The 26,189-nt window shown below is 33.7% G+C and overlaps 1 pseudogene; it reads right to left on the bottom strand.

The window, feature by feature from the left end:
• Positions 1-23,911: 23,911 nt before the first annotated feature.
• Positions 23,912-26,189, bottom strand: part of LOC120363283 (large ribosomal subunit protein eL33 pseudogene) — a 3,901-nt pseudogene continuing 1,623 nt past the window's right edge.

The raw sequence follows: 26,189 nt of genomic DNA, 5'->3' as shown, positions 1-26,189 counted from the left end.
AAAAAAAATTAAAATAATTATAAAAATATTTGCTAAAAGATTTATGAGATAATATTGCTAGACAACTTTCTTAATTTCTTCTATTATTTGCTTAATTGTTCTTAAGTCATTTTTAATTATTCATAGTTTCTAAGAAAATAATTCATTTCAAACAGTCTTGCCAATTTATTAGCATAGTTTACCTGTCTAAATGGGAGAAGTGTGTTTATGTTGTTATTTTTACATTTGTTTTTGCTTTTTGATTTTTCTCTCAGCCACTATTTCTGGTAGAAGAGGCAATTCCAAGACATCTGTAAAGGTTTGAATGTGGTTGTCATCTCAGTTATTATCCCACAAAATTATACTACTTACTCTTTCCATACTCAATAACTAAAAGTGATTAGCATTTCCAGTTTTAGACCACGTCATCTTATATTTTAATATTAGTATCAGTAAATATTATTCTAGTATTTAAGACAGGCTAAGACAGGGTAGATATTAAAATAGCTCAAATACGTTGTAATTTGGATTTCTAAATTTCAATTAATCCTAACTTTTTATTTAAAAAACTGAAAAGGAGGAGGACACTATCCACTTTTCTAATATCCTTTTGCTCAACTATGAAACTACAGTCAGTCTTTGCTATCTGGCAAAACTGGATATATCCAGCCACATTTCAACATTCTCTTTAAAACCGAAGCTACAAGCATATTTTTGGAAAGAATGCTACATGAAAACATTGTTGCACAATTAGAAGATCCCATACTTATAAACAGCTTTACATTTGTTGCATTGTTAAATACAAAATATCTGAGTATATTTCCTATTTTATTCTCTTCTTCAGAAATCTAATTCTGCATTTGTTACATTTAATTGCATACCCTCTTTCTTCGTTGATAATTGACAATTTATATTTGCCTATATTTTTCTCAAGTTAATTATTCATTTCATAGATTCAGTTTTCAGCATTGTTAACTCTTTATTTGGTTGTTTCTAGCAATATTTAAAATTTTATTGTGACACAATTTCTCTCCTTAAAATATTTTCTTAACTTGTCCCTCATCGTTTTCATTGTCTGTCTTCTTGTCTTATCTTGTTGTAAGTTTTAAAATTATAGTGTTAATATTTTCTTTATTTTTTTGAGAGTATCCAGTGATTATCATCTAAAATTTTATATTCCTGGATATGTTCTTCATCAATATATGCTACACTATATTTTCTTTTCTCTCTGCAGATATGTTTTGCCTAAATAGCTTATAGAATTTTGTTTGTTATCTTTAAATGGGCATCAGAATGAAGAACTGCTACTATCTGAAAAGTAGACCAAATAAATTTCATTTCTTACTGCAATTTCTGTTTTCAATCCTTAAACATTGACTTAAAGTACTGTAAAGAACTGGGTGATGCAGGTGTGTGGTATCCTCCATTTTATGCCATTATGTACTATTTTACAAAAACATGACGCCAAGTTTTTAGTTTTATTTACATGCATCTTGCTTTGCAATGACAGCCTATAATATAGGGATTAAATTTAAGCTGCTGGGCCAGGTATAGTGTCTCACACCTGTAATTCCAGCACTTTGGGAGGCTGAGGTGGGAGGATCACAAGGTTAGATCAAGACCATCTTGGTCAGCATGGTGAAACCTGTCTTTATTAAAAATACAAAAAAAATTAGCTGGGCATGGTGGCGCATGTCTGTAGTCCTGTCTACTCAGGAGGCTGAGGCAGGAGAATCGCTTGAACCCAGGAGGCAGAAATTGCAGTGAGCCGAGATCACGCCACAGCACTACAGCCTGAGTGGCAGTGTGAGAGTCCATCTCAAAAAAACAGAAACAAAAACAAAAACTAAGCTGCTATCTATACTTCCCTATCCACAATTCATTATCTAATCACATTTCCTGCCCGCATTTTTATTTCCATCTCCACCATGAACTATAATTACTCTTATTTCTCCCATCAATGACAGCCATGGCCCATTAGACAAAATGAATGGACAATTATAGCCTCCTTTTGCCTGTAGGTAATAAGATTTGATTACTCCCTTCTTTTTTAAACCTGCTCCTCACTTAACTTCCTAGTCCTACCTCTTTTGTCTCGTAATGAATCTCTTTTCCTAGGCCCCCACATAATGAAGTACATTTAGGATTGGTCTGGAGACTTTTTCTCTTCTCTATCACTACTAACTTTCCAAATGATCTTTCTTTAGTTTTAAATACATTATATATACTCTCGACTCCAAAATTTATACTTTAAACTCTGTCTTCTCCTCTAAGTTCCAGAGTTTTATATCCAAACTGCCTACTTCATATCTCTTCCTAAATGTATCATAAACATCTCAAACATAGTACACCCAGAAGAAAGTATTCTTTATGTTGCCTATTTTATCTTCCTCCCTCAGACTCTCAATATCAGGAGTTTCACTGTTTCTCAGAAAACATCCACCCAGTTTTCCAACTAGAAGCTGAGCCTCATCCCTATTATTTCTCCAGCCTACACTCAGCAGCCAGAATAATTTGTTAAGAACATAGATCATGTCACTTCAACTTTCCCACTGAATGCTTCCTATACTTCCAACTTTTATTATAATGATGCTGGAACTGCTTATTTCACTCTATTTAGTTCATGGGACTTCATTTACTCTTCTGCCTCCCTCTCCAAACTCATCTTGACCCTTCCACTGCTTCATCCATATACTTTGACCACATGGTTCTGTTTTCTTTTTTTCCCTCTTCTTTTGTTCTTTCTTTTTTAAAAAAATTATTTCAAGCTTCTTCCTTCCCTTCACTTGGCTTTTACTTTGGCTGCTACCAATGCAGGGATGGAATTCCCCTGTCTCTTTGAAAGGCACATTTATTGGCATCCTTTAGTCATCAGCTTAAATGTCATGTAGTCAGAGAGACCTTTTTGACCACTGCATCTAAGGCAGTTGCCCCATATGACATATTTTCTTATGGCCTTTATCATTATCCATGGTCATAGCTTTTTTTAAATGTCCTTGAGGACAGGGACCTCCTTTATCTAATTCACAGTAATACACCCAGCTCTTAGCCTGGCATATGCAGGTCTGGATAACAAAGGTAGAAACCCTAAACACTGATAAAAGGGTAAAGCCCTCCTCCACCAAATATTAGGTTTAAAACATATGAAACTGCAAAATAGTTTAACAAAAATCTGATTTGTCTCGTAATAACTGTTTTGAGTGAATAATATAGTAAACATTATAGTTTTTCTCATATTTTTGGTGATTGTATTATGATGGCAGTTTGCAGATGTACTTAGGTTACCTTTTAGATTTTCTTCAATCACTTAATAAGTAGATATTTATTAATATGTTAAGAATGATTGAATGAACATGGTAGATTTGTTTTTGACATAAATATTTCTGTTGTTTCCTAGATGACTTTGGAAAAGTAAACTCCTTAATTTTTATGAAATCCCTTTTCAGTGTGTGGAATTTTCAAAACATCCTGACAGATGTTTTGTGTTTATGTAGAAAGGGAAGAGCCTTTTGATCAACCAAAAATTGTAAGCACGACAACTTTTTTTTTTTTTGAGATAAGAGTTTCACTCTTGTTGCCCAGACTGGAGTGCAGTGGCATGACCTCGGCTCACCTCAACTTCCACCTCCCCGGTTCAGGCAATTCTCTTGTCTCAGCCTCCCAAGTGTCTGGGATTACAGGCGTGCACCAACACACCTGCCTAGTTTTTGTATTTTCAGTAGAGATGGGGTTTCACCATGTTGACCAGGCTGGTCTTGAACTCCTGACCTCAGGTGAAATGCCCGCCTCAGCCTCCCAAAGTGCTGGGATTACAGGCGTGAGCCACCGCGCCCAGCCAGCACAACAACTTTGTTCCAATCAAGGATGGCATAGAATACTGATAAACTCATAAGAGTAAGAAAGATCCTGGTGAAGGCAGTTGTGACTTTTGCTGTCACTGTTGGAACTGTTACCTTTTTATGGAGGTTCTAAGGAAGTAATTTAAGAAGGAGTGTATATTCATAAGAGGAGAGAATGACCCTGGATTTAAGACTGTAAAGGATAGGATTTCCACTACTTTTTTTTTTTTCTTCAAGATAGAGTCTCACTCTGTCCCCCAGGCTACAGTGCATTGGCACAGTCATAGCTCACTGCAGCCTCAAACTCCTGGGCTTAGTGATCCTCCCACTTCAGCCACCCAAGTACTTGGGACTACAGGCTTGTGCCTTGCTGATTTTTTTTTTTTTTTAAACTCTTGTAGTGACATGGCCTCACCATGTTTCCCAGACTGGTCTCGAACTCCTGGACTCAAGCAGTTCTCCTGCCTTAGTGTCCGAAAGTGCTGGAATTACAGGCCTGAGCCACCATGCCCAGCTGGATTTCCATTACTTTAAGAAACTGCACTATTATTCTAACAGAAGTGTTTTACCTTTATAGTTGAATAAAATATAAGACTACTTAAGCAGTCTTCCAAAATGTACTCCCTAGCTGCTATTTAGTCATCTCCAAGAATTGGATCATAGATACCACTGTTACATGATATCTTAGCATTGATTTTTCAAGAAGAGCTCAATGTCTTTATCTCAAGGATGATTTTAATTTCAAGGTTTTTCTTATCCTTCATATTGTCCCTAGTCACCTACCATCTGTCATGAATCTTAGCAAGGGTATTAATTTTGTTTTTAGCCTCCCTTTAGTATTCCAATTCCTAAACCTACAGATGATTCAGGGAAATAAATTGTTATTTTCAGGTTCATTATCTAGGCTAGTTTTTTGACAGACCAATCGAGATGTTCCATGATAACATGATCTTATCAAAATTACATTGCAAATCTATCATAGGAGCTGCCTTCAACAGGTTGATACATATAAGAAAGTGCTAAGGGGTATAGGCATGAAGCAAGTATAGCATGTCTTCTGCCTTCACATTGTTTATACATTTTATGGAGTGGATGTGGAGAAAGATTCATCTTGCCACATTACAAGTTATCTCTGACATAGAAGACAAACTCAGTAAAGTGCTTCAGTCTCATAGATTTCTCATGATGATCTTTTGTCCCTGGAGCAATATTACAGGAAATGAAGGAATTATTAAGGTGAAACAAGCCCCAGAATGAAGAAATATAAAGGTATTATCACACATGAAATATAACATAGGGATATTTTGTTGTACATTTTGGGCAATTTCTGTGAGTGCCTGGCTGAGGACATATAGTAAATCTGCGCCTGCTTAGCCAGCTTCCCTGGAGGACTTGTTCAGAGGTCAGAATCAAGATTAAAACAAAGGTGGTTGTTTCTTTTAACAGCATCAATGCAGGTGTGCTTTGCCTTATTAAATCTAATATGCTACTGCTAATATTCACATTTATGGTACAAATAAACACAGGAGTTGGTTATTTGCATAACAAAATAATATGTGATTTTTAACAAGGTTCTTTTATACATTAAACCTTTCTACCAAGTTCATAAAAAAATGGGAATCCATTTATAAAATGTTAATTATTCACCTTTCAGGATCGTAACTATTATGTTTTTTATGAGGTAAAGTTGCCTTTGGAAATAATATTTTCAATGCTTGGTACTTTTCCTAAAGAAAAATAGCAATTAGTGAGAATGATCACTTGACTATAGTTCAGATACCTGTCATATTTGTAGTGAACAAAGGCTTAACCACAATCCACAGCTTTCCTAGAGGCAAGCAGAATTTCCTCTTTGCTGAAGTAATGTGATCAGATATTCTAGTTTTTGTATGCCTTCATACATTACCCTCATCTGCACTAACTGTAAGCAATTGAGAGTAGTGATGACAGGTAAGCCAGAATATAATGAATTACGGTAATCCTAGCAAGAACTAACGGAAGTACATCTGAGGGTTTCTGTGTCCCTTGGAGACCCAGTAAGATATATCCTAGAGAGGCTCCTAGGATGATAATAAGATGACTTTGCAACCTGATTAATATGGACATCAAAAACAAAGCTCAGAGTCTAAAATCAGTTCAGTATTATATGCTCTGAGACATCGAGAAGGATATACTAGATGTCACGGGCAAGAACTAAAAAGAAATATAAAGATTGATGTTGAGGAGACCCTATGAGTAATAATTTAGTCTTGTCTACATTTAGCTTTAAAAAGTTGGATGACATCCAAGCCTGAATGTCACAGAGACTGTTATGCATTGTGCAGAAAGCCATCATAAGGTCTATGGGGACTTGAAACAGACCGAAGTGTCATCTGTGCTTATTTGACACAGAAACGTATTGGTTCTAAAGCCAACATTCATAATAAATAACCAAATACAAACATAAAATTATATACTTGTATTTCATATATAAATAAGCAAAGAGACAAGCTGGACATACTATTCTTTCTGTAATTATTCTCATGTTGATGAGGGTATATGAGATGTTTCACATAAATAGAAATATACACTATTATTTAAAGGACACAGTCCTGCCCTCAAAAAACTTTTATTCTAAACAGGTTATAATGTGAATGATTTCTAATTACCGTTTACTGTTAAATTGTCCCAGGGTTTTCTCTGTTTTGATTTTTCAGATTATCCCGTGAACTTTTTCCCTATTTTTTCCTCCTCAGTACATTTTGAGGAAATGAGGTTAAGAAAAGTGTGGCAAACCACACTGCCATGTGTGTACCTATGCAACAATCTTGCATGTTCTTCACATGTACCCCAAAACCTAAAATGCAATAAAAAGAAAAGAAAAGAAAAGTGATGTTTACAGAAAATTGGAGGCTGTAATATTTAGGATTATAGAAACCTGTAATTCATGGACTGTAACATTCTGATGCTTAAATGAACCACGAATTCCAACAGGAAAAAGCTTTCTCATATAAAAATTACAGTGCATTAAAAATGTTCAATAATGCAGTTTAGTTCTCTATAACAACAGTAAAGAATTAAATGTAGAAATAATATTGGGATAGAATACTGAACTTGTAATGATTGGTTTGTTTTGCACAGAAAGTTGTCTGTTGGACAATAAGGGCTGCAACCATGGGAGTACAGGACAGAAACATGTACCGGAATGCCACATCCCAGTCTTCTAGACGTTGGCTACTAATTAATTGATTTGGGCTGTGGACTAGATTACAGTAAGGTGACCTGAATCATTTATAGACTGCCAAATATTTCCTCTTTTATTTTTAGTTTTTCCTGGAAGCTTTATTTCAATGACCAGATTTTATCCAGTCTTCCCCACATGCCCTAACTAAAAGTATTCTCAGATAGCAGTGAACTTTCTTATCCTCAGTCTTCCGGATCCATTTTTCTAAGATTTTACTTACAAATCTCCTAATCCAAGGTTATCTTGAGTTCTACTAAATATTTAATAGCAAAAGTAACACTATTTCTTTATATTGATTCTGGTAGGATGTATGTATGGATGTTTATCAGCCAACACATTTAATTTTTTGACAATTATGACGATTGGGTTCAGAAATTTTCCCCCTTTTAAAAGTTCATGTTTCATTGAAATTCTGAGAAATTTAAGTAGCATAGTGCAATATATTATTTTAATACCTCTATAAGAAGCCTTTTGTAATCTTAGATATTTTCTACAAGTTATAAGTTATACATTCTAAGATATTTTCTACGTTATACATTTATATTTGTAATATCTTGTTCAACTTGATTCATGATCATGTGGCTTATACATATTAAAAAGCAGAGTTCTCCTGATTTCATTTATATTTTAAATTAGAGGTTTTATTTTATTTATGTATTTTTATGAAAACACTTACATGGTACTAGTTTAACTTAAGTAAGAGGGTAATAAGTTGGCCAATACAGCAACTTATTTAGTAAAATGATACTCCTTTATGATTTAGATACATTTATATGCAAGGTGCAATCACAGAAAGGGTCACTAAACCCATTCCTTTCACTGTAATTGAATTTCCAATTCATCGAAGGAGTACTGATTTAACGTCTAAATAAATACTCTAACTTTGGGTAGCAAACTACTCATTGTGACAGGAAGTAGTTTCTTGCTTTATTCAGAATGTGTCAAAATTTATGTGCAATGACATGCACTAAGAAGAAAAAACACACAAGAACATATTCAAGGTGAATGGAGCATACATTATGGGATGTGATCTCAAAGTTTTGAATCATGAGTCCAACACTTAAACAAAAAAATCTAACTACAGTGTTTTATATCTATACCAAACATTTTAGCCTCAAAATTTAGCAGCTCTGAAGTTGCTGTCATAAAAATTGTACCTGTTTTAAAAATCTATTAAGGAATAGTGTATGCTTGCTATTTGGTCTAAGAGAGGCCCAGGGTTTTAATGCTAAATATAAGTTAATTCTGAAGCAAAGGATGATATTTAAGCTTCTTGTTGATCATATAAATAACATTAATCATGGTTAGTTGTGGCTATTCCCATGATTTGTATGTAATTATAACAGTGAAATTATGCCTAACATTTGCTAAAGATTTTTCAAAAAATTTTAAAATACATGCATATTTTATCTAGTATTTTACTGTTTTAATAAAGAAAATGTGGTAAATATAGCCCATGGAATACTATGCAGTCAAGAAAAAGAGTAAGCTCATGTTCTTTCATAGGGACATGAATGGAGGTGGAGGCCATTATTCTTAGCAAACTGACATAGGAACAGAAAACTCAATACTGCATGTTCTCACTTATAAGTGGAAGCTAAATGCTGAAAACACATGGACACAGAAAGAGGAACAACACATACTGGGCCCTTTCAGAGGGTGGAGGGTGGGAGGAGAGAGAGAATCACAAAAAACAACTAATGGGTACTAGACTTAATACCTGGCAGTTAAATAGTCTGTATAACAACCCCCATGACACAACTTTATGTATATAACAAACCTGCACTTGTACCCCCAAATGTAAAATAAAAGTTTAGGAAAAAAATTAATTATTTAAAATTAAAAAAAAGAGAAAATTTGGCTTTAGGCCAAAATAAAATCTGTTAAGAGATCTTAAATAGAGATGCACATTATAATTGGTTATGTAGCCAAATGGTTCTTTACTTTTATTACCTATATCCATTATTCATGTATCTTGAAGAATTTTTTGTTTTAAATGCTCTGGTATTCCTTTTGCAAAAATGATGCTTTTGGGGCTAAATATTTGAAATGTGAAGAGAATGACTTTCCATTTATCATATTACACTACCATTTATCTGAAACAGTTCTACCTTTCCATTGAAAACATTTTTCTTTTGTTCTAAGAATTAGCATATGATTACAAGATTAAATTAATTTTGTTAAATATAAGATACAGTTATACTCATGCTTTTTAATCACATTTTTTTCAAAGCAAAGTTCAAATTAGTCCTTTGCTTCTCAACTAATTAAAACAAAAATGTGGTTCTTCTTTTAAATGTGGGGTGTGTGTGTGTATGTGTGTGTGTGTGTGTGTGTGTGTGTGAGTTTTGAGATAGGGTTTCACTGTGTTGTCTAGTCTGGAGTACAGTGATGTGATCATGGCTCACTGTAGCCTCAGCCTCCTAGGCTCAAGGGATCCTCCTATCTCAGTCTGCTGAACAGCTGGGTCTACAGGGGCATGCCACTATGCCAGCCTATTTTTAATTTTTTTGTAGTGATGGGGTTTTGCGATGTTCACCATGCTGGTCCTGAACTTCCAGGCTGAAGCAATCCTTGGCCTCCCAAATGTTGGGATTGTGGGTGTGAGCCACTACATCCAGGCCAGTTTTATCTTCAGTGACTTTATTCTGCACTAACTGCTCCCTGATAAAAGCATTCTAGATATTTTTGTACTCTAAGAACCATCTGCTTAGAATGGGGAAAGAAAGAAAGAAGAAAGAAAGAGAAAGAAAGAAAGGAGGGAGGGAGGGAGGGGAAAGAGAGAGAGATCGAGAAAGAAAGAAAAGAAAGGAAAAGAAAGAAAGAAAGGAAATAAAGAAAGAAAGGAGGGAGGGTGGAAGGGAGGGGAAAGAGAGAGAGAGATTGAGAAAGAAAGAGAAAAGTAAAAGGAAAGAAAGAAGGAGAAAGAGGAAGGAAGGAAGGGAGGGAGGGAGGGAGAGAGATCAAGAAAGAAAAAGAGAAAAGAAAGAAGAAAGAGAAAGAAAGAAAAGAAAAGAAAGGCAGGCAGGCAATTAACTTAGAACTTCAACTGTGGAAGAGGATATTTACTTTTCTTTTGTTAATTTCTCCTCACAACAGCCCTCTGTGTTAAGCATTAATCTCATCATTTTACATTTCTGGAAAATGAAGCTCAGAGATATTAAGTAATTTATCTGAGGTCACAGATTTAGCCAGCAATAAAACTGCAATCTGAGCCTTGGTCTATTAGATTCCTAAATTTTTGCCAACTGTCAGCAGTTTGGGGAAGAATCAGCAGGAGCACCTGCCTTGGCCCCAGAACTCAGAAACATATAGATACTATTATTATAATTCAGAGTCCAGTAAAAGTTAGCAATCTGACAATATTAGGAATATTATTCTTGACCACTATCCATAGGATGAATAGAGCAGAGAAAGATAATCCTGATATTCTTCTGTATATATTAATTACCTTAGTAATTTTAGTAATGGAATAAGATTCATTTTTATTACATGAATTTTCTTTTAATTTTATCAAATAAAAGACTAGCACGTTATGATAATTTTATTTGAAACGTTCATTTGAATTTTAACTTTCCCCTGCTTAAAAAGGAGGCATTCAGTATTCTGGAATAAGTAAAATTTGTGCTGGTGAGGGGGACATTTAAGTTATTATATCATTTGAGAAAATTAGGTTTAAGAATTAGTGTAATCAGATTTCAGAAATCTCTTCCCATTCACACACCTACCTTTTATTTTGCTATCAAATTTCACTTGCTTTCATATATCCCTTTCTTTTCTTCTGTTTGTATATTTTCTTCTAAGTCCCCTGTATTGTATTTGAGTGTTACTTTATTTATTGTAAGCCTAATGCATTGAATGATTTCACAGAATGATGTGTGCCCTGGCATATTATCTTGTTGAACTATTCAATTAAACATGATAATGTTGAGCACACTGACACTGTTAAACACTTAGGTAAATGAGCAGTTCACCATGAAGTGCAGAAATATTTTAAGTCATCTGCATGACTGTAAGCAATATTTATTTATTTTTATATACATACTTCAGGATTCTAATGAATGGTAGATATTAGAAAAACTACAAAGATACTAGAATATATGGAACACTAAAAGTACATCAGAGAAATTATTATTTTGAATTGTTCCTTGACCTGTACAAAAAGAAAAATATAAATTGCATATGAAAACCTTTTGTCCGACATTTATAAAAGTGGTTCAAGTTAAACTGCATTGCACCTACTCATTTCTATCAAGTACATTCCCATAGTTCCCAATCCTTCTTAAAAATGCATCATTTGGAGGCATTTTCCTTAAGTACAATATGTAATTAGTATTGTTCCATTATATTTTGTATCATTTATAATAAAATTTCTTTTTCTGCAAGTTGGGTAGTTAAATGTCCTTTTGGTTGATTAGTGAAATTTTAGCTGTCAAAGCAATGCTTTAGAACATCTGTGGGCAAAACAATATAGGAGGCATGTGGGTAGAAATTGAAGAGAAACAATCCCTTAATATTGTAATGAAAATTCAATTTAAGTGGGAATACTTTCACCTTCATTTCTGAAAGTTAGTTTTACTGAGAAGTTCTTTTGTTCTGTTGGAAATGCCCTGTTTCTGGTAGTGAAGTGCTAGAACTTTTGATTACTTTTCACTATGATTTAGATAGAAATGAAAGAAAGTAAGATAGTTGTTTAGGAAATCACAATGGTCTAAAAGCTTATTCTAATTGAAAAATCTTCAAAGAAACTGATCATAACCTATATAATAAAAACATATGCTGTGTATATAATTATATAGGTTTTAATATTTATGTAGATGGTAGATATATGTATGAATGTTGGAGTTTTAGTCAAACTCTTTCCTGGCTAGATATGCCTCAGACTAGATATCTAACTTAGAAAGATAGAGAATATTCATTAGACTTCCATGGAATAAAAGTGTGCTCAGTACTTAAGTATCAACAAAACAATAAAACTCATAAAACCTGACATGTTTCTGTTTTTAACTTTTTAGTTCTTGTTCTTCATACTAAAACTTAAAAAAAAAAGTAAAATGCTTATCATAGGGCATTACAAATAATATTCCATAATATATGTATCCTTTCTCCTCATTCTCCTCTGCCACTTTTTATTCATTGTTGTTATCATTATCATCATCAGTATTTGGGTACCGATTATGTTAAAATGGGCATGGTAGGTAAAATAAATTATTTGTCAATTCTGTGACTCATAAAAGCATCCCACTATCATTTCTTATTTTTATAATATTGCTTTATGTTATAGTGAGTAGTCATGTGGAACCCACATGATTATCTGCTCTTCTTAGATCTTGCACACTTTTGCCTATGAAGCCATATTTTCTTATTTGCTTTTATTTGCTTGCTTATTTTAATAGCTTCAATTGTTTGATGGAACCAGTATCTGTTTCTATCAAACTATTGATTTGCCCTTAATCTACAAAATAGAAGCAAGAACAATCTACAAAGCCTATTATTTTAGAAACCAAGTTATGGATCAGTCCTTATTTCTGAAATAACTAAATAAGATTTCCAGCCTTTAAGCAAAAATCCAAAAACAAGAAAAACAACAACAGGTCCCAATATAAAAATATCTATGAAATGTGAGATACTTTTAAGAAAATCTTTGGTAGTCAATACAAAAATAGTCAAGAAATGGAAGACTGAAAGATACATTTGTACAAGTGGGAAGCATAAAGAACAGTTTTAGGAAACATTGCAAAAAATGGAACAGAACTAGTAAAGCCATATTTGAAGAAAACTTTTCACAGCTAAAAATTGATCACTTACAGCAAAATGTTCTTTATATTAGGTACAAAAAATCTATTAGTAATTTTGGTTTTCCTTTGCGAGAACTGGCATCTGATGTCTCCAGTCAGCCATCTTGAACCTCTCTCTTAAAATACTAAATAAATGAAAAAAGGCACATATCTAGATGCATCTTGAAAAATGTTGAAATGACCCCGTATTATTTCCTGGAGAATTAGTATTTGAGTTGAAAAACAAAACAGGTAATGCCCAAACATTAGTCTGGTAACATATGTCTTATCTGCAAGATGACATTGTAAGTGACATTGGAACACTTAATTTAAAGGGCAACAGATTATGACACATAATCTTTATTTGCCATTGGATACTCATTAGACTGTGAAAACAATAGAAAAGTAGATTTTTATATAGGTCTTGGAAACTATTTTCCAAAGTTTCCTTTTTAAGAAAAAAAGTCTTGACAGTATATTGCAGCTAACTAAAGATATTACATTAAAATTTAAAATATGAAAATGTGACAGAAAATTTCCAATGCTGAACATTGAAATTATGTAAACATAATGTTGGATCTAAACTAAAAAGCAACATCTCATAGTGGTTTGGAGCACAGGCTCCTGGAAGACAAAATCAGATTGAATTCCTGGGTGGATAACTTACAAATGTGTGACCTTGGACACTTAACCTTCTGTAAGCCTCAGATTGTGTTTTCTTAATGAGAGATAATAGTAGAACCAATCTCAGAGGGTAATTTCGTGACCAAATAATATATTTTAAAGCTCAGCATAGTTCTTAGCACATTATTACTAAGTAACTAGTTTTAATTGGAGTAATAAAATTTAACAGAGTTATTATTCTTGAATAAAACCATATGTAATATGAAAATAATAATGTACTCAACCGTTTGGGTTTGAAACACAGACTTTTTAAAGAAATCAACTAGGGACGAGGTGGGGTGAAGTAACTGTCAAGGAATAGGGCTTTAAACCTATGATAAAGTACTGAGTCTATATTTCTTTTTTGATCTTCAAAATAAAGTTGAAATATGTTGAAAAAAGTGAAAATAACCTAAATTGAACAATAATGAGATATGACCATGCAAATCATATGTGAAGATATCAATATGTAAAACAAAAACAACAAAGAAGAATTTTTAAAATGAGAGAAGCACAAACAGAAATTATAAACTAAATGACACAGAATAAAAATAGAATTTTAGATAAAAATATTTGTGTTTAAAAATTTGTACATAAATACAGATGTGTAAAGTTAATTTTCAAAAAAGTTGTAAATGTTATGTAAATATGACCATTGTTAAATCTAAAGAAATATATGTTAAAGCATGACTGGCCAGGTCTAGGTCATTCTACCTGCATGCGCTCAATCAATCATTGTGACACAAGTTTTGCAAAAGAGAAAAGATTTGTTTGCAAGGCTGCCAAGTAAGGAGGTGAGAGATCAGCTCACAAATCTGCCTCACAGAAGATCAGGCTTAGGGATATTTATGGGTTAGGGAAGTAGAGTGGTCTAAGGCATGGAGAAAGGTGATTGGTAGTAGAGAAAAATAAAGTAATTTTTGTCCTATGTAAGCACAGTTGAAGTTCATGGTATTTGAGAGGAAATATGTATAGAAAATGGTGGCACTGGCATGATTTGCAGGTGGAGTTTTTGGGCTTCTGACTTCAAGAGATCATCTCTGGGGTTCTTGTGTAGGCCCAGTTGAAGGGTGGATAGTCTCAACCAGTTGGGGCTGAACAGGAGCTGGCCCAAGTTCCTATAAAACAACTGAAGTGACTGTTATCTTGGTGACCTTTGCATGTTATTTATAAAGCAGCCAGTGAGAGTTAAGGTTCAGCATTTACTGACCTTCAGGTTCATTGAAAACGAGGAAAAAAAAAAAAAAAAAAAAAACCAAAAAACAAAAAGCAAGCAACCAAAAGCAAGCAGCAAGGCAGACCTGATTAAATTAACCCCTTGGTTTCAAAAAAATGTGTGAATCTATTTATATCATAAATGAAGGAACTAGTCAGATGGTAAAGGTTTTTGGAAGACTATTTGAGCAACCAAATATTAAGCATAGTCGTTGAAGAAGAAAGTATTGGAATAGAATTGGTAGATGACTTATAAAATTGTCTTAAGGCCTAAGGGTAAAAAAATCATAACCTTTGGAATTACTTTTGGACAAAAATCAATGATGTCTCCACCAGAAAAAATAATAAATTAACACATAATTTCAAAACTTGGACCCAGATTAATAATAAATAATATACCAAAGGAAATTATATTTTCCTTGAGAATTAAATGCTCACGGCTGGGCCTTTCATTTAATGCATCTGTATGACATTGAAAGGATATACAGTCCTCCTTTTCCTTTATTCACAAGTTTTGGATAATTTTTCTAGACAGTGGATAATACTACTATTCAATTTATATACACTATGTTCTGTATGTTCTCACTACAAAGAGTAGTTTAGTCAATAAAAATATGTGAGAGAACTGGACCAAGTATCTCAAGAAACTTAAATTCTAATATTAAATTTAAAAGTTTACTAAATTAAAAATTTCACAACTAGACTGAAAGAGCAAGAAAATACCATGAACAAATATGATAGTATCCAAGGTGATTTTTTCTATATAAATCATAAAGAAAAATAATACTCTAGTTAAATTTTCATCAAAAATATGAACATATAAAAATCCAAAAACATGAATAACCAAACACATATGAAAAATATGAATATATTAAATAGCAACTTAAATGCAAATTAAGACAACAATGAGCTTCTGTTGAAATGTTGAAGTTTCAAAATATTGCTCAAAGTTTGTGTGGCGTGAGATCCCCATTTTTGGTGGGGATATAAATCAGTATAAAGTTACAGTAAAGGATTTTAGCAAGTAAATAAAAGTGTTTGAAAGATTCCCTATTATTTTACCTAGTATAACTACATCTCTAAAATAATACTGGGTACAAGGAACCCTATATATATATATATATATATATATATATATATATATATATATGGAGTGCAAGTATTGATATATACATATAAATAATATTTAAACTTAAAAGTAACCATATTTTCTATAAGAAGTATTCAAATATATTATAGTGTATCAACTTGATAGAATATTATGCAACTTTTGAGATGATGCTTTTGATAAGTATTTCAAATTCTAACTTTTTTAAAAGTTTAAATGCACTAAAAGAGTTATGTAAAATATTCTAAATTTGTAGAAATACACAATCATGCATGCAATACCTTGACTCATTGCTGATCTTAAGGAGACACATCAGTCTTCCCTTGTTAGGCATGATAGTTAACTATGAAATTTTTGTAATGCTATTTTTCTGATAGGGAAACCTTTTTCTTTAATAATTGTTATTAAATCATGAACAGTTTTAGACTTTGTCAAATGCCTTTCTGTTTGCCAATATTATCATATTTCTTCCTTTATTTCATTAATATACTGTGATATACTATTTTTGGATGTCACAGCAACCTTGCATTCTTAAGGTAAATCTCACTTTTTCATGGTGTACAATCCTTTTTTATGTTGCTGGATTTGATTTGCTAGTATTTTGTTGAGGAATTCTGCATCTGTATTTGAAAGTAATATAGACCTGTAATTTTCTTTCCTTGTTAAGTCTTTAGTTTTGGTATGGTAATAATAGTAACCTTATTGGATGAGTTAAGACGTATTCCTTCCTTTTCTTTTTTTGGAAAATATATAATAAATTATACTAATTCTTCTTTGAATATTTGCTGGGATTTAACAGTAACAGCATCTCAGTTATTTCTTTGTGTGGTTTTAAAATTACAAATTGGGATTCTTTGTTGTTATGAGCCTATTCATATTTTCTATTTTTGTTGAGTCATTTTCAGTAATTTGTGTCTTTCTAGATATTAGCCAATTTCATCTAAGTTATCTAATTATTTGCCATACAGATCTTAATAGTATTTCCTTATAATACTATTTTTATTTCTTAAGGCTGGTAGTGATGTCTTTTCATTAATTCCCTATTTTAGTTATTTGAGTCTTGTTTTATTTTGTTTTGGTCAATCAAGCTAAAAGTTTGCCAAATTTATTGGCCTTTTTTTTAATTAAAAAAAAGAACTCTTGCTTTTGTGGATTTTAAAAATTGTTTTTCTCTTCTCAACTTATTTCTGCCATAGTCTTTATTATTTCTTTCCTTTTGCTTGCATTGGGTTCAGTTTTCTCTTTTCCTAGATTTTAAATATTGAGACTTAGGTTATTGATTTGAAATATTTATTAAAAAGTTAATTGACTTTACTTTTTAGAGAAGTTTTAGTTTCACAGCAATTTAATGGAAAATACGAAGTTTAACATATATCCCATCCCCACACAAAGCCTCTGCCACAACCAACATCATGTGGAACATTAATTATAATTGATGAACCAACACTGACACATCATTATCGACAGGGTCCATGGAAGACTTAAGTAAATCGAGAGTTATACAATATACATGGGTCGGGAGACTTGATATTGCTAAAATGTCAATATTTCCACTTATCGACCTATAGATTCAATACAATTACCCCAATAGCTGTCCTTGTAGAAATTGACAAGATAATTTGAAAATTTATGTAAAAATTCAAATGCCCTAGAGTAACCAAAACTTGAAATGGAATATATTTGGACTAAATGTACCTGATTCTAACGCAAGTATTTTATTTCCGTAATTTAAAAACGTTGCTCCGCCACCTTCTTTTTCACGTTCTTTTTTAACGTGAAATCTGCTGATATTCCTTTCTCTGTGTTTCTGTTACCTGTGGAGGGTGTCCAGGTTCTTGACATTTTGAAAAAAAAAAAAAATTGGACAAAACACACAAACAAAACAAGGAAAGAATGAAGCAACAAAAGCAGAGATGTATTGAAAAGGAAAGCACACTCCACAGAGTGGGAACAGGCCAAGCAAGCAACTCAAGAGCCCAGTTACAGAATATATGGGGGTTTAAATACCCTCGTTTCCCATTGGTTACTAGGAGTATAGGAGTACACCCTATGTAAATGAAGTAGTGGCCTGCGGTTGGTCTGATTGCTTGCAGGAGAGGACCGATCAGAGGCTGAAGTGAAGTTGGCTAAACTCTTTATCAAAATTAAACCTATGCAAATGAAGACTTGGTCCATGACCAGCCTGATTAGTTGCAGGAGAGAACAAATCAGAAGTACTTTCAATTTTTCATCTGTGAAGCAGAGATGTGGGGAGTTGCAAAGGGAGTAGCTTCTGGTCCTCTTGTTACTTGGGCATGGAAAATTGGTGTTTTCATTTTGATTTTGTTATAGGAAGTTAGCGAGAATTGGCCTTGCCTCCAGACCCTATACTCCTGCCTCATTTCTACATAGAACGCCTTTTTAATTTTGGCTGCTTCTAAAGTTTATCTTGTCTCTCATTTTGAGTGATTTGGTTATGATACACTGGGATTTCATTTTTTCTTGTATTTAAAATGTATGGGGCTTATTGAATCTATGGTTTTATTACATTAATAAAATTGGAACATTTTGACCTCTATTTCTACAAACATATTTTTTTCTATCTTTCTACTCATTCTTTCAGGGACTCCATACACATATATTAAATGTCTTGAAGTTGCCCATAGCTCATATTTTCTAAACAGCTCCATTAAGATATAATTCACATACCAAAGAATTCAATTAAGTATACAATTCAATGGCATTTGTTGTATATCTCTGTGAATGTATCCACTGAGTGGTGATATGTTAAAAAACATAGAGCTGTTTTTATTTTTAAATTATTTTTTCTTATGCTTCATTTTGGATAGTTTCTTTTGCTATTTTCAGGTTTATTAATATTTTCCTTTTTTTGGCAATATGTAATCTGCAACTAATCTCATCCAATGTACTTTATTTATTTTTTTTTACATAAGGTCTCACTTTGTCACCTAGGGCTGAGTGCAGTGGTGCAATCTCAGCTCACTGCAACCTCTGCCTGTTTGGCTCAAGCCGTCCTGCCTCAGTCCCCCAGGTAGCTGGAACTACAATTGCACACCATCACATCTGGCTAATCTTTGTAGTTTTTGTAGTAATGTTGTTTTGCCATATTGCCAGGCTGGTCTCAAACTCTTTACCTCAAGGAATCTGTTTACCTTGGCCTCCCAAAATGCTAGGATTACCAGGATGAGCCAACGCATCTGGCCTTCAATGTGCTTTTTATCTAAGACGCTATAGTTTTCATCTTCAGTAGTTTAATTTGGATCTTCTTTATATCCTCTATTTCTCTACTTAACATTTTAAACTTTTGGGATAAAGTTAATAATTATTATTTTAATGATTTTGGCTGCTAATTCTAACATCAATTCTGCATCAGCTTCAATTAATTGATTTTTTTCTCATCATTATGTGTTATATTTTTCTGATTCTTTGCATGCCTCATAAGTTTTAATTGGATGCCCAGACATTATAAAATACTTTACCTTTTTGGGTACTGAGTATTTTTGCATTTTTATAAATATTTTGAGCTTTGTTCTGGGATTTAGTTTATAGAAGCAGTTTGATCCTTTCAGGTCTTCTTTTAAGTTTTCTTAGGTGGGGCCAGAGCAGCTATTAATCTAACAAAATTATTTTATGTACTCTCCCTAATGCCTCATGTGTTATGAGTGTTTTTCATCCAGACAGGTGGGTACAGAAGTTATTTCTAGTCTTACATTCATGCTTTCATCAGTAATCAGTTAAATACTCCCAAATGACCTTCTGCAGATCTCTGGTGTTCTCTCTCTCTAGTCTATGCTTTTTTCTTCTCTGTTACTCTTTCTTGGTCTAGCTGTCTTATTCTCTCCAGACTCCCAACTCCTGGTCTCATAAGAGGGATTTTGCTTGGTTCCACCTGGGTACCTTCTCTCTGTACTGCTGCTTGGAGACCCTGTCAAGGCTATAGCTGGGATAATCATAAAATCCACCTCATTTGTTGTTTTCTGTCCATCAAGGATCACTGTCCCTCATTGCCCAATGTCCGGTGTTGTTAAAACCTTTATTTTATGTATTTTGTCTAGGCTTTCAGTTGTTTAAGTCAGCAGGGTAAGTCTCGCCTCTTTTATTTCATTTTTCCTAGAAACAGAAATCTTCTTAATTGATTTTTATTGGGGCTTTTACTTAGCTAACATGAAATTAGATCACCTGGTGAAAAGCATCTGTATAAAAACAATTAATGGACCTATATTTTTCATGTTTTTTTTTACTACTTATCTACATCAGGATAAAATTATTTTTAGAACAGTTACAAATATAATATATTATTATTTGTTTAAAAAGTATTGTCCTCTGAGTCAGTTTGATTTAGCTAGTCATAGTCTGAAAAACTGACTAATATCAGTTCCATATTTCCTTAATTTTCACCAAAACTAACCAGCTCACCAACATGTACCCATATAGTAGCTGTTAATACTCTATCACCAGAAAGACACATTATATCAGTGCATACTGAAGCCCAAATCATGTATTTTCTACTCAAGCATACTCAAGTAGAATGAGAAAATGTACACTCTTATCAGTGCTGCTTATTAAGCCTGGTAGCTATTGATCAGAATTAGATCTGTGTTTTCTTTTTTTTTTTTTTTTTTTTTTTTTTTTTTTTTTTTTTGAGACGGAGTTTCGCTCTTGTTACCCAGGCTGGAGTGCAATGGCTCGATCTCGGCTCACCGCAACCTCTGCCTCCTGGGTTCAGGCAATTCTTCTGCCTCAGCCTCCTGAGTAGCTGGGATTACAGGCACGCGCCACCATGCCCAGCTAATTTTTTGTATTTTTAGTAGAGACGGGGTTTCACCATGTTGACCAGGATGGTCTCGATCTCTCGGCCTCGTGATCCACCCGCCTCGGCCTCCCAAAGTGCTGGGATTACAGGCTTGAGCCACCGCGCCCGGCAGATCTGTGTTTTCTACACGTTTGCTCTACTTTTAACATTTTGAGTAGAACCTTGATGTCATGAGCTTTTCAATATATATATATATTTTTTATTGCATTTTAGGTTTTGGGGTACATGTGATGAACATGCAAGATTGTTGCATAGGTACACACATGGCAGTGTGGTTTGCTGCCTTCCGTCCCCTCACCTGTATCTGTCATTTCTCCCCATGCTATCTCTTCCCACCTCCCCACCCCCCGCCCCTCCCCCATTTCCCCCCAACGGACCCCAGTGTGTAGTGCTCCCCTCCCTGTGTCCATGTGTTCTCATTGTTCAACACCCACCTATGAGTGAGAATATACGGTGTTTGATTTTCTGCTCTTGTGTCAGTTTGCTGAGAATGATGGTTTCGAGGTTCATCCATGTCCCTACAAAGGATGTGAACTCATCGTTTTTGATGGCTGCATAATATTCCATGGTGTATATGTACCACATTTTCCCTATCCAGTCTATCATCGTTGGGCATTTGGGTTGGTTCCAGGTCTTTGCTATTGTAAACAGTGCTGCAGTGAACATTCGTGTGCACGTGTCCTTGTAGTAGAATGATTTATAATCCTTTGGATATATACCCAGTAATGGGATTGCTGTCAAAAACAATGGGGAAAGGACTCCTTGTTTAATAAATGGTGTTGGGAAAACTGGCTAGCCATGTGCAGAAAGCAGAAACAGGACCCCTTCCTGACACCTTACACCAAAATTAACTCCAGATGGATTAAAGACTTAAACATCAGACCTAATACCATAAAAACCTTAGAAGAAAATCTAGGCAAAACCATTCAGGACATAGGTGTAGGCAAGGACTTCATGACCAAAACTCCAAAAGCAATGGCAACAAAAGCCAAAATAGACAAATGGGACCTAATCCAACTCCACAGCTTCTGCACGGCAAAAGAAACAGTCAGTAGAGTGAATCGGCAACCAACAGAATGGGAAAAAATTTTTGCAGCCTACCCATCTGACAAGGGGCTGATATCCAGAATTTACAAAGAACTAAAGCAGATCTACAAGAAAAAAAACAAAGAAGCCCATTCAAAAATGGGCGAAGGATATGAACAGATACTTTACAAAAGAAGACATACAGGAGGCCAACAAACATATGAAAAAATGCTCATCATCACTGGTCATCAGAGAAATGCAAATCAAAACCACATTGAGATACCATCTTACACCAGTTAGAATGGCGATCATTAAAAAATCGGGAAACAACAGATGCTGGAGAGGATGTGGAGAAATAGGAACACTTTTACACTGTTGGTGGGAATGTAAATTAATTCAACCATTGTGGAAGACAGTGTGGCTTTTCAATATTTTTAAATAAAAAAAATGGAACATTAAACTGAGTCTTGTCTGGCCAAGATGCTAAAATGATGATACAGTATTTATATTGTATTGAGAAGTGTCCTCTGTAAGGCAATTTACTTTTTGACCACTTGTCCATATATGAACATTGCTGGGCGGCACTGAAGCACGTTCTATACTTCATATTCAGCAGTTTAAGCATCGGCTCAATCTTGGTAGGCACTGACTGGAAAGAGTTATCAGGTACTTGTAGATTGTTGGAGAGACAGGGACTTATAAAAGAAGAAAAATAGAGAAGCCGGGTTGCTATTCATGCTGCACACTGAAGATTATGCTAAATCAAAAGAAGTTGCAGTATTCCTGACCTCTATATTAAGGCAGAGATAAGCCATAGAATCATGTTTTATTGTTGAAACTTGAAAATTAAAATCAGAAAAGGTAACGACAGGCCTGGACTAAAATTCAAGGAAAAAAAACAGTGTTGATTAATTATCCTTAGTTGTCTCTTGCATTTAGTTGTCTCTTTAGTTGTGTATTGTACTACCAAATGTATTTAAAGTGAAGTGCAGGAAAGTCATTTGTTTATGACTTATGAAAATATCTCAATTTTCACAGTATTACATAAATGATGATTATAAAACTGCTTTAATATGCTTTTTGTTAATCTATACTTACATGTATTTTATTTATAAAAAGAACCATAATATAGAAAAAGTTTTGCTTTTAATAGTGATCAAAATATTAATAGATTAGTTAATATTTAACACATAAGAATGAATTCCTTTTCTATTAGATATATTTTATGTTGATCAAAGTTTTCATGGTTGAACTGACTTCAGTATTTAGACATTTCTGTGAGTATATTGAAAGTGAAAATACCTTTTATAATGGTTCATTGAGTTTATTGCACAATTCACACACTGATTCAATATTCCTTTGCTTTTTGTTCATGTGTGCATGTTATTCTATAGTTGATCATATATAAACTTGTTTCCTTTCATTTTCTGATAGTGTTTGATAATATTATCTATAGAAAACCCTGATATACTAGTACTTCTTTTCTCATTAAATATTCTTTATAACTTCAATTTAGGAATTTAAGTATTTCAGCATTACCATGCCAGTGTTTGTTGTACATTATATATATATATATATATATATATATATATATATATATATATATATATATATATATAATATATATAAATAAAATATTTGAGAAGAAACAACAGTTCCCATGTCTTTTGTCTTGTTTTTATTTCTTGTGTTTCTTTGATGCCATGCACCAGTGCTGGCTCTCTGAGAGCCAGACCCAAAATGAGAGTGACATGTCGAACACATGGATATCAAGGATGTGGTTACCTTAGCAACAGGAAACATATAAAAACCCTCAGAACTTCCTTTGCTACTCCTGGGACATTTCAGAGTTTCAGATACTGTAAATACTCATGAATATGATGTCTATAAGAGACAGCACAAATATTAAAGAATTATAGGTTTTGAATGGTTTTCTAGATTAATATTTAATTTTAATTTTTTGAGTAATAGAATGTATTTAGGTTCTATATAACTATAGAAATGGCATAGTGAGGATTCTTCACAGATATTCGAGACCTTCAATAATATAGTGAAAATAGATTTGTTCTTTCTTGTAAGTAGTTTAACTATGAGAATTCGATCTGTCATTGGAGGGGGCATTTGCTCTGAAGTTTGCCACAGTAAAAATAACTTTGCTCTTTAGTAAGAGAAAGCTACATTTTTTCAATACTGGCTGCCTCAGCAAAGAAGCAAAGTCTTGTGTGTGTGTGTGTGTGTGTGTGTGTGTGTGTTTTACAAGAGCACAAATCTACATTTGTTTATTGACTTTTCATTAGTTCTAAATCCTTGAGTGGTACAGCATCACTCGGATTCTGTGTCCAATGGCCTTAGCAGGAAGGTTGCTTCGGAATTTGGCATGAACCATGCCACTGTTTCCGTGGGCCCGAGTTACCTTTCCCCAGATTACTCTGGTTTGGTTTGATTTGCCACCAGGAGTCACTGTGTTGTTCTTTGCTTTGTATACATAAGCACATCTCTTGCCCAAATAGAATACTGTTTCATCTCGGGCATAAACACCTTCAATTTTAAGAAGAGCTGTGTGCTCCCTTTGGTTCCGGAGACCCCCACTTATAGCCGGCAAAAATAACCTTGGACCACAGCCTTCCAAACACAGTTTCTTTTATAAGTCATGTTCCCAGCAGGCCTCCAAATTTCAGCAGCAGGCGCTTCTCTCGCCTCCGCAAGTGCCAATGTTTGTGTTTTAATATTAGCAAAGGAAAAATACTCTCTCTATATAATTTTTATGAAATAATATGATTATTATTTTACTGACACTTTTCGTTACAGTGTCTGGGTTTTACCCTAAGTTGAAAAAGTCCCATAATACTTTTCTATAGAGAAAATCCTCACTCTAATACTCTTGTTCTCTTTTCCTGTATTTATTTACCTTTTATATAGAATGATCCATGCTACCCATGTACATGACTGCAGATACCTAGCATTGAAATGAATTAACCTTTTTTCTTTTTAAAAAGGAGTCTTGCTATTAAATATGCTAAACATTGTAGAATGTTTGAGTCCCTGATTTCTCATACTGCTTGCGTGTCAGCCAACACTATCATTGTTGGAAAACTCAGTGATGAATCAACTGTGATCCTGTACTTTTTGTAAAGTCTGTATGACAGACGAGATTTAATATTTCAGACAGAATCTGTAGATATGGTCACTTTCTATTCATCTAAACTTTTCGAGTTTGAACCTTATGGGAACCAAATCATCTTAAAGCGAGTGCCTAGGACCTATTATACCAATGTACTTCAGAAATCCCTTCACTGATTTATGTTTTACTGGTATGTTACGCTATCAGGATTTATGGAAGATCAATACAAAAATCACCCACGTGAAATATGATCTGTGTCTTTATAAAACTTAGCTTGAAAATTTTAGCCACATTGATATGACACCATACAATAGATGATTTTGTCTTTGTTTCAGAAAGTATTTCTATTTGCGTGTTTCTTTTGTCAGAAAATGACACTGTGTAAGTTAATATGTCTTTTTATCATTTGAACACTCAGTAATTTTAAACAAATTGCTGTGCTGTGATAATAATAGTTAACACTTACTGTTTCCTATGTATCAGGCCTATCTCTAAGCATTTTATGCATATTGATCATTGTAATCCTCGTAACAACCATATGAAGTTGAAACTCTTATTATTTCCACTTTATAGAGGAAGATACTGGGGCAAAAATAGAGACATGCATCTTGTAAGTAGCAGAATCAGGATTCAAGTTAGGGTAGTGTAGCTCTGGGAATTGTGTTTTTAATGACTAAGCATTTTTCTCTGAGGTAGCTGAACTAGGTGAGCCTGCTTCTTTTCTCCTTTCAGCAATATCTGAGAGGCATCATAGTGTAGAATAGAAGTTATCAAATTCTTGTTTTAAAACACTTATGTTACTATCACCTGGGCACTTGTTCCAAATGCAATTTTCTTCAGCCCCAACCAATACCTCCTAAATTAGAAACCCATGAGTGAGGTCCTGCCATGTGTGTTTCAACAAGCCCTTCTTGGTGATTCTGCTGCATACTAAAGTTTAAGAACCACCGGTGCAGCAGAAAGAAAAAATTTGGTGAGTGATGACTGTGAATTCAAATCCCACATCTGCTGATTTTTAGCTGTGTTACTCTGCATGCATTAATTAACCTTTCTGAACTGATTTATAATAAATAACACAATGATAATAAATTCACTGAGGGTTTTATGAAGATTAGTTATTGCAAGGTAATCAATTTTACTATGTGTCATTATACTTAATATTACATTTTGACATTGATCCTTTGTTAGAAAAGATATGGTATTAAAAATAAAAATTTCAACATCAGCATCACATCATTTAATAAATCACACATACTGAGTGCTATGTTAAACTTTGTATATCTCCACATTTTTCAAGTCATTATATATGTGATATATTATATTTACAGCATACTTTGACATATTTCCATTTATTAAGTTAAAGTACCATTGTCATCACCATCATAGATAATGGAAACTTAGAAGCAGAACTATTCATTTATGTTT

Source organism: Saimiri boliviensis, chromosome 4, assembly GCF_048565385.1.
Source record: "Saimiri boliviensis isolate mSaiBol1 chromosome 4, mSaiBol1.pri, whole genome shotgun sequence".
In the NCBI taxonomy this organism is placed as follows: Eukaryota; Metazoa; Chordata; class Mammalia; order Primates; family Cebidae; genus Saimiri; species Saimiri boliviensis.
Note: the sequence above shows the minus strand (reverse complement) of the source record. Positions and strands in the feature narration are given on the sequence as shown.